Raw genomic sequence first — 14,222 nt, 5'->3', positions numbered from 1 at the left:
CATGGGAACGCTGTGATTCTGTGTAACCATCTAGTATCCATCGAGGATACAAAGCGTTGAGTGGAACGGGAAGTTTTCGCGGTGGGTATTGGTGGGAATGCTGTGAGACCGCATCAAGAGAGGTATTTCCAAGTAGCTCTTAAAGGGTTGGTGTCCGAGAGGGAATCCGCTATAAAGGGAGCTAATGGGGCAAGTACAGGATGACTATCATGGGGTAAACTGGAATGGGAAGAAGCTAAAAGTGATGTCATAAGTACAACAAGCAGAAGGGCAGTTATGGGTTTACTACGATACAAGTGGAATTGTTAATGGAAGGAGCTTTTAGTTCTTCCTCTTTTATAATTCCATATACTTTAATTAAAATTCTAATCATTTGAACATTCTAAAAAACAAACAAAAAACGACGCTCGTTCAGCCCGTGGCTTCACACAGAATAATAATCCACAGAACGCGCTGGGCGCCCCGGGCACAGAACGCGCTGGGCGGTAGACGTCGGCAATGCTGTGCGTGTCTGTAAATGCCAACACTCTGCCATGATGCAATCGCTGAACATTGCGTCATATGTATTATTACACAGAGCAAAAGCTTCACGCCGTACAGCTGGTCATTAATAAACGTTCAGCTGTCCGGGACCGGGGTTGGTTCCTCACAAAAGCCACAAATTATACCCTCAGCGAAATGTTGTAAGAGCTGGTATTTGCATCAAACAAATGTCTCGTGATGCATTGAGTAATGCTATAACCCGGGCTTACCATTATATTATATATTATATTATATATATATATTCCCTTCTAACCGGCCATCAACATCACAGTGGGACAGTGGTGAGAATTCCCACTTCAGCATTAAAAACACCCTATTACTAAACTTGTGGCCAAATAGTAACAGAAAACCAAAGCGAGACCAACGCGTTTCGCATCAACGCAACTCTAGGCCTGTATCTGATACACCTGCATTCACCAATACTCAAGGAAGGGTTAAGGCCAAATGCTGTGGACAGTTTCTAGTTTTCCACATTACAAGAACACCGAGTGCTCTGCCTTCCAGCAGAGGTGGTAGAGGTTAACACGGAAGTACGTTTGCGGCAGACATATGAGTATGCTCAGCAGGGAATAGATGAAAGACTCTTTTTGTAAGTTAAGCCATAGGCAAGCCTAAAAAAAAGGACCAAATGGTCCATCCACCATCATCGTTTGTGTTTTAGGAATTTTAATGAAAGTGGATACGCCTGCTACATACTTGAAGAAACGCGTCAGTAAACCTTACTAACCCGAGCGGCACCATCATCGGTGTGTGAGAGGCCCTGGCATTTTGCCCTCGTCTTGTAAAATCAATAACGCCTTAACATTTATCGCATTCGCAATAATGTCTTCTCCAAACGCTGGCTTTTCCCCATCACCGCAAATTGAAATCATATTCTTTGCTTTATTGTGACAATTACAGTCCGGACACCTCAGACAACCTCACCAACTCTACCGCGACGAGCTCACCATAACACGTGTGATAATTCCACGCGTGATACGTCTCATAGGACGCGTCCGGTGGACGTCAGTATAGACACCAGCTTGGACCTGGAGGGATTCGTTCTCCAAACCGGTTGGCGTCTTCTAACGCTCCGCAGCTCCCACTGTTTGGGTCCCCCGATCTTTAGGATACCTTGAGGTCTTATTAGTAATTCTTTGGAAGACTAAACAAAGACTCGTAAAGATAAACCCCAATGTGTTTGAAGCATGGAGGACAGTCCTGATGATCCGGGCAGAATGCGCATATGCAGCATCTATCATTGGATCACTTATGTTGAATTTTTAATCTGCGCCCCCCCCCCGTTATAAACACCACCAAGTGGCAAGCGAGTCAGGCAGCTGTCTGGGGTTCCTGGACCAGGAGCACCGGCCATCACCCTCAGAAAATGGCCCCAATTTGCAGAAACCGGTCTGATACCCAACAAGGGAGCAACGGAAGCTTCCACAAAGCCTACTAACGATAATGAAATTGACATTTAGTTTGAACGTATAAAACAGCATCAATATTATATGATTAACGGCATTGGGTGGGATGGGAGGATGGTATAGCGGGCTTAACACCGTCAGTGATGAAAGTAAAAGTTATTTACAATAATAGAAGAAAAAAAAAACGACTTATTTTAGGCTAATAACTGGCAAAAGACAAACTAAGATTTCAGCTACTCCATGCATTACGTCTACCCCCGGATATGTCCGTCAACCAAAGAAATAGAAAGAGGTTCTGTTTTCAGTTGGAAAAGTAAAAAAAACTCAAAAGCATGTAATATATCCAAATATATACTTTTTTTTCTATATCTAGGAAATCAAGGTTTGAAAAATTATAAGAATATGTTTTTTTGTTCCTCCCGGTAAGCCGGGGGAAGCCATTTCCTGCTGCAATTAGTCCCTTGAGCACTTCCTGTATGCTACTTGAGCAAGGGGCTGATATAAAGCTTCCCCCCAAAATATCCTCCACAGTAACTTATTAGACGTAAACTATAAAGATTTTGCCAACGGTTCATACACATGGTTACAGAAACGTCACTTACCTTGGCTGCTACAGATGAGTTGGGTTTCTCTAACAAATCCCATAGTTTTTTCCTCTTAACCGCACAGCAGGTATTGTCAAACTCTTCCCCCTCTCTCTCCCTCAAGGTCTCCGCTTCTCTTTTCAACTCCTCGTTCATCTGTTCCTTCTTTTGATGGTATCTGGCCTGGCAACAGGACTCCAGGTAGATCTCATCAATACCCCAATAGTCCAACTCTTGGCTGAAGGACAACGCGCACATCTCCTCCATCATATGTAATTTCCCGGTACGATAAAAGTTTAAAATAGACGTGAATGCCCCTGGGTGCCTGTCAAAAAAATACTCGTTCTCCTCCAGGTTGTAGTCATCGCAAATTTCCATGAGGGATTCATGAGTGTTGCAATCTCTAAGTTTGCCCAACCTGGTGCGGGGCAACCTGTCTAGGGTCCTCCACAAAACTTCATGAGCCAGACCCCCAACATTGAGCTTCACCCTTCTGGAGCAGGACTTGCTTCGGATAATGTCCATGGGGTCTGGAGGCAAGGAGGTAGTAGACCGAGATCCATGTTTATTCATCCACCCTGGCATTTCTGTGGACTGAACAAGGCTGTGGAAATGCGGAAATGGGACTTGTCTAGAGTTGGGTCAATCAAACCTCACACATGGACCTCCACTTGCCCTTCTATCGCCTCCATCCTTAGAGCAGCGCAAGAGAGAAGAAGCTGGTGGGACATTTTTTTCCCCCTCCTGTGGCGTCTAGAGAATCCAGATGACCTACAAAATAAGCAAGAGCATCCTTCACACAGTGTCAGGTGGTTTATCCATTAATCAGACGAACAAATAGCCTCGGTAATCTCCTAAAGCAGGACCCATGGAGATCTCCTTGGGGCTGCTGCTGGCTGTGCAAGACTGAAGACTATATGGAGCTCACCAGCTACAGGGAGCTGTCCATATGGATGGTGCTGGAACCACAGCTCCACTAACACACACTCCCCCAGCTCTCCCCATGCCTTCCTCAGCACCAGCCCTTAATCAATCCTATTAGATCACTGGATACACAAATACTCAGGGTGCTTTGCAGTATTGACCTGTGTTTTATTTACACATTTGATGGATAGCGCATGGGGGGGATTAAACTACACCCGGATCTGGATATATTATACCCCAGACACACATAAATACTGCAAATACGTCTATATAACATACAAACATATATATATTATAAACTATACCAGGATCGGGATACATTATCCTCCAGACACACAAATACTGCCCGCATAACATACAAAACACACACACATATATATATTATATGTTATACGTACATACATACATACACACACGTGTTGTTAATGATCTATACCCACATACAATATTTACAAACATTCCATAATATGGAAACATTACATTTTTTAGAATTTTGGTATAATAGAAATGCCTTTTTTTAGCTCTGGGTTGCTGTTCCCTCCCAATGCACACATGGGGTTACACACAGTATAAAGTTTCCTAATGTTTTGGGGAGATTTTGTGAGTCACACCGAGTTCACATGTGTATTAGGACTGCTCCAGAGAGATTTGCAAGGGTGAAGTGGAACATGACTGTATTTATAGCGCAAGGGTCAAGAAAGACTTATTGGTGTTTTAAAAAATATATATCTAAAATTTAAAAAAATTCTCAATTTTGCAATAAATGTATAATTGTGAGCGAGCAACATTAATAACGTGTATATACCCCCAAAAAATGAGTGTATTTGGAGTTAAATGATCCCAGCTGGCCCATACAGAAACTAACTGGTATATGGTGCCAGAATTAAATAATTTTTATCAAAATCTCCAGAAATCTTTTAGATAAAACACAGTATTTTCCTTAAAAAGAAATGATTATATCAATAAAGCAATTAACTGCAACATAATTGCCATTTGCTGGCACCTGCATTGAGCAGAATATCAGTAAATTGGCTTGATATCCCTTACTCCCTTTCTATTAACCATTTAATGCCAGGAGGGGAATAAGCCCCCAGGACACACACCTTGCTACCTCTGAGGTTTAAGTGGGGGTTCCTAATATTAAGCCACATCTTTTAAACAAAAAATATACACTGTTGCTTTAAGCACAGAAGCATCAGCCTTGTCCTGCCTCTCCTGTAATAATGGTTCATATCAAACTCAAGGCACATGCAGCCCAGGAGCCATTTAAATCCCCATCTGCCTGATGAAATAAACAGAATATATGAATGGTGTAGCCAGCAATGCATGGGGGGGGGTAGGATGTATAGGAACCATACCTTCTTTGCCAGGCTCTAGAGCATATATCACAGTAATCCAGTCTGTGCAGTGATCCCCCCACCCCCTGCTTGTAAGAGGAAGATCTCTTGATAATCCTTTGGATTCTTTCTCCCAGAAGCTAATTCAGAGCCTCTTCTGCTCACATTATTCCAGGTGGAAAGAAGGTGAATTCACATCCAGAGCTGATCTTTCTGGTTTTCTGGAGGCTCTTAATGGAGATCAACAAGTCTGGATGCCTTTTCCCCCCTCTCTCTCTCTCCCTCTCCCTCTCTCCCTCTCTCTGCAATCCTTCCCTGAGTTATTCTAAGAGAGAATTTGAAGTTGCAATTTGAATGGAGGAAAGGAGCTCCCCCTACAGGCCACAGTGAGAAGTACAGCGCAAGTTAACTCCTTCCTTACAACCAAGGAGACATGAATGCAGTAAGGGTGTATTCACTAAGAAGGGCGTTGTAAGTGATTTTCATCCCGGTACATTGAATTCCAGAAAGAGGAACATACAGCGGATGGACATATGTGGTTAATATGGCGAGATGAAATTATTTGACTCGTCAATGTTTAGTGAATAGACCCCAATGCCGAGAAAGGATACTTTGGTGATCTAGAGCAATGCTGCTCCAATTGTGGTCCGTGGACTGCTAAATGTGCCCCAGGACCCTTTATGTTCTTGCTCGGGGTGAAAGAGAGAGATGTCAGGGGAATGTTGCTCGTAAGATGGAATGTTGGCGGTGGAAGAAACTTTTCTTAAGTAGAATGGTAGGCTTGTCTTGAACTGATATTATTCTGATATTGAGGTATTCTAGATTTTATGCCAGTGGCAAGGGGTAAGGAGGGGTCCTTGGTGTCCAGTGTCCTTTAAAAGGGGCCTCAAAACACAAGACATTGGAGATCCAATAGACTAGCGCAAGCCACCCCCAAGACTTGTCTGCCTGGGGGCAACTGGGCAGCCATCAGAATTCTTCTCCGACCGTCCATGTCCCTGTTTCAGGACTCCGAGCAACAGTAATTGTAGCATATATATTATGGCCGTTCTTGTTGGAGCCGACATGTCTTGATGTTGGCAATTTGTCATTTGTAGGGTTAAAGGAGACAAGTCATGCCGCCATCACAGCCGTGTCGTCTATACATCAAAAATATAGAGCCTCCATTAAGTTTCACTGATCACGGGTCGATTTGTCATGCTGTGGCTTTGGGGGCATCTAACTCCTATCATATAGATATACTCTACTGAGAGGGTAGTGGATACGTGTAACAACCTCCCAGCAGAAGTGGTAAAGGCTAATACAGCAAGGGGATTTAAATATGCATGGGATAGACATATGGCTCCTGAATATAAGACGAGATTAAGGTTTGAGTCTTTACAGCAGGAGAAACAGGCGACCAGACGGGGCAGACGGGGGCCGATCTGCCGGCTAATTCTGGGTTTCTGCGCCAAAATGAGAACAGTGTCGTGTTAGCATTTTTTTCCCTCTGTGATAAATAAATCCTGCGTTGGGAGACACCGGTATCTTCCAGCGCGATGGAAACGCGCCGGGGAACCCACACGTTTATTTGTCCAGACGGGTAATCTCGCCAATCCATCCGTCCCTCTTATCCGCATCCCACCGGCGTGTGCAGCCATCACCAAGCAAAGATTAATAAACCTTTTAATTACCAACAACTACGTCCAATTAGTTTGGGGTCTGGGAGGCAGAGATAGGAATTCTCTTTTCATCCTCAGCTGTTGTGTAGACAAAAAAAAAAGAAAAGAAAATCGCCAAACAAAGTGAAACCTTAAATTCAAAAGGCGAAGGAGAAAAAAAAAAAGACTAATTCTACGTGGAATTTATTTCTCGGCTGATCCCTTTTCTAAAGTCATTCCAGTTTGTTCCACCAGATGGAAAATTATTAATTAATGAGTCTGCTGTCACATGAATATTTGGCTGAAATCGACAATATATTTGTTGGATAAACATAAAATTTTAAATATTGTAGACGAGGTTGAGATATTTTCAGCCTATATAGAGTGGAACTTTTTTTGGGGGGGGGGGTCCCCAAAAAATCTTTTTAATTAAATGATAATTATGATATTTTTTCTATTATATAGTATTAAAATTGCAAAAAACTAGGGTAACAGGTAAAAAAAAAGGGGGCTCTCTTAATGCCTGCAGTTTGGGGCGTGATCAGGAAAAAAAGAAATGGATAACTGAATGTTTGGTCTTCCATATCAGCTATGTCTTGTACAGCAATACCTGACCAGCCTTGGTTGGACTATAACTCTCATATATTCAGCCAGCCCAAGTCCTATTAAGTCTGCCCCTGCTTTTAGTGTGCCAGAGCCCCTAGTGTGATAAGCATAAGTTGTAGCGTTTTTGGCAAACCGCGCTAATCAATGCTTACCAGCAGCTGGTGGTTAATTAATTTAGGGCTTTTAATGGTTCACTTAATACGGGTTTATATGAAAAAAGAAGCGATCTGGTTCAAAATGAATTTTTTATTAAAAAAAAAAAAGTTTTGTTTTAATATCATCTTGATGTTTTTGCTGTTTTCTATACTGATAAAAATTATATAAATTATATAAAAATATTACATTTAATATTGTTTTTTCTTTAAAAAATAATAAAAAATAATAAAAAAATAATAACTTAAATATTTTATAATTTATTTTCTCAATACCCATGCTGTGTTTTAACTAAAATATCTTTTTTTTTATTATATATATATATTTTTTTTTTTGTTAAAAATATATATTTTTGGTTAATAATATTTTCTTTTCTCTTCTTCTGTATCATAGATTTTATATATCCATCTAATTATTGCCAAGATACGCGGTATAATAAAACGCGGCCTTAGCGAGTGAATTGCAACAATTAAAAGCCGTTTAAACGCTGAAAATCATGAGATCCTCCAGCCGCGCTCTGTCGTTTTTCATACAATATCGTGCTAACCCCTGGGACTCTATCGAGTTCCAAACACCTGCTCCCCATTGACTTTGTCTGAAAATATGGACTCCTGCCAATGTTTACATTGGATCCCTTTTTACTATTCCTATTGTTTAAGGAAGAATAGAATACATTACGTTTCATTTAAAATTAAAGAGAAAAATAGACATTGTATTGAAGGCTATGCGAATATGTCGATTCCCACCTAAACGCAACTTAACTCTTTAATAAATATTACACTGCGGCATCACCAAAAGTTATTGGGTTTCCCGAGTGTTTGATCCCTTCTTATGGTGTCATCCTTATAATATAGAGATGTAGTTGGGGGGGGGTGGAAGGAGATCTCTCTTCTTCAGGTCTCTGAGGACACAGATCCTTGAGGTTCTGAAATGTAACGTGGCATTAAATCTTGTTGGTCCAATAAAAGGTATGGACCTCAACTGAAGACTCCATCTTTCTTGGACAAATACAAATATGTGGTCCTTGGTGTCCAGTGTCTTTTTAAAAGTGGCCCAAAACACAAGACATTGGAGATCCAGTGGTTCCAGTGGACTTGTCTACAAGGGGGCAACTGGGCAGTCATCGGAATTCTTTTCCGACCTTCAATGTCCCTGTTTTAGGACTCAGAGCAACAATAATTGTAGCATATACTGTATATTATGACCCTTCTTGTGGGAGCCGACATGTCTTGATGTTGGCAATTTGTCATTTGTAGAGTAAATGGAGAGTCATGCCACCATCACAGCCGGGTCATCTATGAGTCAGAGATCTACAGCCGCCATTACTTTGCCTCCAATAAAAGGTATGGACCTCAACTAAAGACTCCATCGTTCCTGGACCAATACAACATTAAGAGGAGCCAACATGACCTTGGACCTTTTTGAAGGGCCGGAGGAACATTTCCTGGTTGGTGTCATTGTCTCTCTTTTGGCTTTACTGGGATATGTGATTAAATACCAGTTACAGGTATTGGTATAAATGGTCCTGGTTAATGGCTGGTTTGTAGTTTCTATCTCTAACTTGGAGACACAACCCATAACCGGTAGCCTCCATTTTCAGAGGAGATATTGTGATTCCTACACAGGAACGCTGTCCTCAAAACTCTGCCCTACAAGAAGAATTTCATTTTTTTTTTTTAACGGAATCCCCAAAAGATTTCGGGAGGCAGAAGCAGAATTATGAAGCAAAATTATCAAATGGGGGAAAGGACTCTCCGAGTTTCTGAATTTAGATTATAACTAATCTGTTTTTATCTCTTTCCATTGTTGGGCAGGTAGATTAAGAGATTACAAAGGTTATAACGAGACTTGGAGTAAGTAATCCAGTGAGGTCGAGCGCTTTGCAGAAAATGTATTTTTTTTTTCTCTGCGGTACTGAAAAAAAAATGAAAAAAAAAAAGAAATTACAAAGAAATATAAAAAAAATAAATAAAGAGATTTATTATCATTTGTCGCTTTAACCTTATATATTGCTGTTGTGGTTCGGGTTCAAAACACGGGGAATAATAAATCTAAATAAATAAATATTTATAAATAAAAAAATAATTTTAATTTGATTACATTTAGACTTTTTGTGGGTTTGGTAGGTTAGTTGCCATATTAAAAATACATAAAAAAATATATTTTCCCTTTTCTCCTTGTAGAAAGAAAAGTAATTTCTATGACAGTTATATCATGGGGGGGCTTTGGAAACATAAGCCTTCCATCTTTCCACTATCTTTGAAACAAATCCTAAATCTCTATTGTCTTCAAAGGAAGAAATCCTAGAATTTATAAGAATCTCTGCTGTATGGTAATAATCGAGACGGCGATAGATAAATGGAACTGTCTCCCAGCAGAAGTGGTAGAGTGTAATACAGTGAGGGGATTAAACATGCATGGGATAGACATACGGCTCCTGAATCTAAGACGAGACCAGCGACTGATTAAGGTTTGAGTCTTTACAGCAGGAGGAACAGGTGACTAGACGGGGGCCGCATGGGGCCGATCAGGTTCTATGTTTCTATGAGGAAAGTTGCCAGATAGCCAAGAGGTCGCCATCTTAATCTCTTCTCCACTGTAATGAAATCCAAACATCACAAGTTTTTGCGGTCTCTGTCCTCAGGAAATCATTGCGGGAAAACTCTTTAGTGACGTAAAGAAAATACATTAAGTTGCTTTTCATAAAATATTTATTTTGTTAAATTCAGTTTGAGAAATTAGCGCTTCCAGAGTGACCCCTCCCCCAACACCTCGTCTTACTAACGATGGCAATTAGCATCGCGAAGTGTTTCTTCGTAAATGAAAAGGCGTTAAGTCCCAAGTAATGGACCTTAATGGTCTGATGTCTTCCGGGAGATTAAAGGGGGTTTTAAAATGCGCTAACACGGATTAATAGGGCGGTTTATCAGCCAATCGGTGTCCTCGTGGGTGGGGTTTCAAATGCCGGATGAAAGGTTTCCATAGCAATATATTAGAGTTCCATAACTACATGTGAAATAAAAGGTCGAACACTACAATGATGTCACTTTGATGTAACCTTTGCCCTCGTTGAGTAGAATCCGCTGTATCAAAAGTCTCATAAAATATATTTTTATACAAGCGTGGAGACTTGGCTTTGGAGATTGTTTAAGAATTTAATATGCGGATCTTATTAATAATAATTCCCATTAAAAAAAAACAATAACAAACTCATCGTCTTTGGCCCCAAGGAGGAGACCTGGAAGAGTCAAGAAGGACATCTGATACAAATCTCCATCGTCATCGTTGAACCCGCAATTTGATTCATTGTTGCATACCTTCCAACTTCTACCTGCCGGCCAATCAGGATGCCAGAGCTTGGGGAATAGATTGTATCCTTTGGTGTGCCCCCCCCACACCGGAAGTTCCCAGTTGGTCCCAGTTACAAAGTGGTAAATATTAGGGTATGAACTAGGACTGACCATTTTTACCTGGACACCAAAGTCAACCTTTGACATGAGCCTAAAATTCCCACACTGGAACCATTTTAGGCAACAATTGACATGAGTAAAAAAATTACACAATAAATCACACGCCATTCTTTGAGGCCTGTAGATTCTGAAGGTGACCTCACTCACCGGTAAAAAAACCGTCCCTCAGATTTCATGAACTCCACCTCTCGACGATTAAAGATAACACACTGGATGGAGAGGTTTGGGTTGGGTACACGGAGGGATTTTCCGTTGATGTGGAATTCTTTTGGAAAAGGGACATCCCCAAGAACGTTCACCTCATGATCAAGAGTCTTTGTGATGGAGTAACTGGGAATACCTCTGTTTATGTTAAAGAGGACATTCCTTGTGAAGTATGAGATAAACTAACCCAGACTCGCAGGGAAACATTAACTTGAGACATATACCATGTGTTCGGCTCAACGTTATATATACAAAAGTCAAATAAATGGGATTTTTTGAATGAATGCTGGAAGGTTCTGCCAGCGCTGCGGTAAACATAGAAAGCCGCGAGGATGGAAGGGAAGCCCATGCCAACGTCTACTACAGTTTAAAGGAATACTAATGTTTGTGCTAAAGGTATCCTTTTTGGAAGTGTGTGAGCGTCTTCGAACATGGCTCTGTTTATCCTGTATTGGAAACTGGGTTCTAGACATCCCAAGTTCTCTTCACGGAACTCCAATAAACAACTCCTGTTGCAAGGAACTGTTCCAGATCAGTCCGCGACCCCCGATTTTCTGGGGGATACACGATTACTTTGATGTAACAGCAGCCAGTAGGAAATAGACGGTGGCCGAATGGGGCCTATCTACCAGAAAACTCTATGTTTCCATGATCTTGGAAAAACTATCCATTTCTCTGGGTTCCTTTGATTAAAGGAGCCGTTGAATCATGAAGACTCTGGACACTTTGTATCATCCGCCTTCTTTAAGATGTCTTAAAAGTCCATCTTGATAATAAGGAAAGTAGGGAGCTGGCATCGGAAAGCTCACAAGTGCTTAATAAACAAATGTGTCTGTAATGATTTCCATCCATAATACTCTATAGAACGCGGCGATAACATCAAGATTTCTTTAATGTGTTTTGGAGTTCCTTAATCCACCCTATTATTTATTTATAACAATCCCATTATCAGCTTGGTCTATTGGTGTTTGCCGTCCAAATGTACTTTCTCATCACCTGGGTGCCTTATTTCATTCCCTCTGCGCTTTATGACTTATAGAGAAGCTTCAGATTCCGTTATAAGACAATAAATCAGGGGGAAAATCATATAGTTTTGTTTAATTCCCTAGATATTGGGGATTTAAATGATGGTGTCCCTTTAACGGTCATCCAAGACCCCAACCACTGTAGGAAACTAACAGGAAAAAAGGAGCTAGACCCACGGTCAAAAGACTAAAGAGTGCAAATAAACCAACACGGTTATGTATCGGCTGCCACAGACCATGTAAAAAGCCTACTTGACACGAGTAGGCAAGTCCCAATCATGTCCCACTCAGTTACACAAATACCCCCAATAAATTAAAAGGTATTGGCATAACCCCACTACCCCTCTTACCATTCACTGGCCTTTTGGCTCCTGCGGTAGACTCAGTGCTGCAGTGTGTGGCTAGTGGTAGGAACATAAAGATGAAGTGTGTGGCCACCCATATCCAGCCATTGGTTCCACCAGGGCAGCTTTGTAATCGCCAGTTCAACTGTACTTTAGACATCCTTTCAGCCAGTACACCCGCTTCAATCAAATATACCCCTCATCACAGATGCTACATGAACGTACTACAAGGGTCCTTTCTTAGGAGTGACAGTCAACTATTGAGACCCAAATCCCTCTTTCCTTCCTCCGCTTTTCTGGTGCATAAAAGACAAGAAATGACAACTTTTCCTCTATGCAGTATAAGTGCTTTCCCATCGTTAATTTTTCTGTATGCCCGTCTGATGATTCTGCTTCTCGGTTCCAGGTAATGCATTAGCCCACATCATCCTGTGCCGAAAAGTAGAACCAAGAATGATTAAAGCCCATATAAATCTTTACTAAAGAAAAAACTTACAACTGAGCTCCACCTGGAGCCCCAAAGCATCATTAAAACAAAACTATACAAAAATGTAAAATAAAAGCTTCTCCTCCACACCTCCAGAGCCTTGGGCTTCCTCAGAAGTAATCTGGCCGAAACATGGAGACCTCTTCCCCCACGCCCATTGATGTTATCCTGAATAAGGTTCTTGTAGGATCATTGACTAGGAGGACATGAAGAACACTTGCTGAAATGTTTTCTTTAGACCAACATACAATCCTAATGTCCAAGAGGCTGGAAATTGCATGCTATTGACCTAGCACTTCACTAGGAATCCCCAATCTTATCTTTTACCAAGGCAAATGCTGACTAGGCTAGCTACTTCTTTTTTGCAAAGGTGGTCTCACATTAACATTAACATTTCCATGTCCACTTAGCCGATGATCCATTCCTCATGGGCCTTGGAGAACTTGAATTATCCCTCAACATCACATCATGGTGGTCGACCACCTCTATCACTAGGATACATCATCCAAGCAAGTTGCCACCGCTCTCCAACCTACCTGATACCTACTGTTCCCCTCTCCTAAATTCACTCATTTGAGTTTTTCCGGCCATTACCTAAACCTTGACTTATTCGGAGCTGGACCACAGTCATCCTGCAATTAGCTTATTTGTACATTACGAGACCTGTATGGTTTCCATCCTTTCGTAATAAGCTATGGAGTCTGTCACATCTTTGGTTGTTTGGGTTCTGTTTATTCTTAATAGGATAATAGCCTGTGATTTTCTGCTCCGGTTGGGAAATGATGTCACTTTTGATTATACTGGAAACCCCCAATAAATAGATTTAGAACACAAGAAACTAGAGCTGGAATTTCCAGATGCTTCCACCGATTTCAGCAACAGGGTCTCAGGTATGCGCCGGCAAAGACAGTGATGCCCTACAACAAACCAGGTCTTCAGCCCCGGGGTAACCCGCAAAACTCAGCCCTGTACACAAGCAAATTTGAGTCTGGATTATTGCGTGGCGCTTCCTGAGAACCCCCTTTCATGTTCAATTGTGTTTTCCCTTTTAAGCGCCTGTGGGGCAATGCTCCAATTTTGTCCCCCCAATGCTCTCACAGGGTTAAAAAATATATCTCTACCAAGATGGTTAAAATAATGCAGGGGTGGCTCCAGGGCCCTAAGAGAAAAGATTTTTGGTGGGGTGACCCTTCCAACATCCTTTGGGCTCTTAGACCAATGAGGGCCCTAAGCAGCTGCTTAATCTTCTTATATGATAGCATAATAGCTCTTTCAGCTCCTGTTCCTCTATGGGAAGGGGTTAACATATATCCATCATCCGTCTGCCTCCATTATCTGTAAGGAACTGCAATGCAGAACCGGAATCATAAATTTCTAAGCAGGCTTCCTTCCCCCGAGACTGTTACATGCATGTTACTGCGGTCTCTGCTCGGGGCTGCGCAGGTGTTCTCATAGACTACAAACATGATGCCCGAGGTGTGACCTTCCAAACATGTGTT

The sequence above is a fragment of the Spea bombifrons genome, chromosome 13 (assembly GCF_027358695.1).
Source record: "Spea bombifrons isolate aSpeBom1 chromosome 13, aSpeBom1.2.pri, whole genome shotgun sequence".
Taxonomy (NCBI): Eukaryota; Metazoa; Chordata; class Amphibia; order Anura; family Pelobatidae; genus Spea; species Spea bombifrons.
Note: the sequence above shows the minus strand (reverse complement) of the source record.